Genomic DNA, 2044 nt, shown 5'->3' on the forward strand with positions numbered 1-2044 from the left:
AATACAAATTCGTGCATTGGAATGTTTCTGTAGGCTTGAAGTGTGTTCGCACGTCAAGGATAGAATCGTTGTTGAATCTGACACCTTTGTACCTTTCGTGTCCAAGAATGTAGTCTCTGTTTCTGATATTTCAGCCGTCATAGAATTTGATTGTAGAATGGAAGTTGTTTGCCTGTGGAGGGAATTCTTCTATTTCGTTTCTGCTTGTGTCCCATTCTGATATGACGTCATCGATATAAACCTTTTCCAAAAGATGGGCTTAATGCTACTCTGAGTCTGAATATTTCTTTTTCTATTTCGGCCATGAAGATGTTAGCAAAGGCTAGGGCCATTTTCGTGCCCATGGCTGTTCCATGGGTTTCAAGATAATCTTTCAAGTTAAATTGGAACGAGTTTTCTAGTAGTAATATATAGATTTAGCCAGGGCTAAAAGCGAAGCTCCCATTAATAAATTAATGATTTAAATCAAACAATAAACTTGTAATCCACAAATCAGTTAACTTAAGGGCACATATGTGACTTTTTAGGGAAAGCTAAGTCTAAGTGATTTTAGAGTGAAAAAAAATCTTACATCGAATTGATAGCCGGTATATATACACCCAAAAAATAGCAATGATCGTCGATCACATTTAAGAGCCATATTAGCTCTTGATCACAGTAGATTAGGCCTGGAAAACGAATTCATGGAAAAAACAAATCAGGCAGAATATTTCACGTTCGACAAGTTTACTTAACAAAATCTTGCCAACAACTCTGGGAGCGTGTAAACCAACATTTCATACTTTTTATGCATCACATCTGAGGTGAAACAGAAATATGAGGCGCTGTTTTTATCATACAGACCTCAGACAAAATGCAGTATTTCACAATTTTTCAAGACAAATTGCACTCATTCAATATTCAGAACCGTACGAAGCACGCGTGGGCTTTTAGCAAAACCGTTCAAAAAATTTCCAAAATCACCTATACGGCCAGCCGGTTGTCACTTTTGACAAGCGCCAAATCTTCGGTGAACATTAAAAGAGTTACGCTCCAACATAATAAAGAATTTAGTGTTTACTTTTTTTATTTAATGGTTTTATAACGATGTGTAATCTTAAAAAGCGTTTGATACGCGCAGCATTTTGAGTACTCCTGCAAGCGTTGTCTATGAACGACTGAAAACAAACAGCAAAGCGATTAAAATTGCAAGAGACTACTCACAATCAATAAAAGAAATGTAATTCGGTGAAACATTTACAGAGACAACAATTTTCATTCACGAAGACAAGTATTAAAGCGTCTCTAAAAATCCTGAGTCTTTACGCTTAAGCCTAAAAAGCTTTTAGCCGGCTTCCTGGTGTTTACTGTTTTCAGAGATGAACTCGAGGCAAGAAAATCGCTCAAAGCTTTCTTTCTACAGCCAAAATTATAACTAAATACTCTTCAGAACGTTTTTTCATTCTATATGCGGAGAGAAAATATCGACTAAAGGCTTTTTAAAGCTCTGTAAGCTTATATATACTAGATCAGATCATTGTCTCAGATCTTAATACAAACGTGCATAAATTACCCTCATAAACTGCGCTCGACTTCATGAAATTAGATATAAAGAAACAAACATACACTGTATACAATAATTACTCAGGCTTACCATTCGATATGCAGCTCTTGAAAGCTATCAAGTAAGGCCAGAATCGCTTGAGGGACTTTTCAACCCCGCATCCAGCAAAGTGAAAAACGAAAACGATGCATCCGAAATCGGATTTCCAACTTTGACAACCGGCGCATTTCCCAACCAAAAATTCAATAAACAAACCAGCCATGAATCAAAGAAGACTGTTGATAGCAGCTGTATTTCATTTTAAGCATCCAGTGGAAAAAGACAGTAAAAAACATCACAAGTTGACAAAATACTCTGTCAGCTTCGGCTGTCAAAGTAAGCAAGGTTCAAGATGCTGTATAAATTTTCTGCATGAACTCACCTGTCAAATTTTGACCAATCAGAGCATAAAAATTGGACGGTCGTAGAGCGTGATCAACGCGTGACTATGGTGAGAAAAGT

Source organism: Porites lutea, chromosome 5, assembly GCF_958299795.1.
Source record: "Porites lutea chromosome 5, jaPorLute2.1, whole genome shotgun sequence".
NCBI lineage: Eukaryota > Metazoa > Cnidaria > Anthozoa > Scleractinia > Poritidae > Porites > Porites lutea.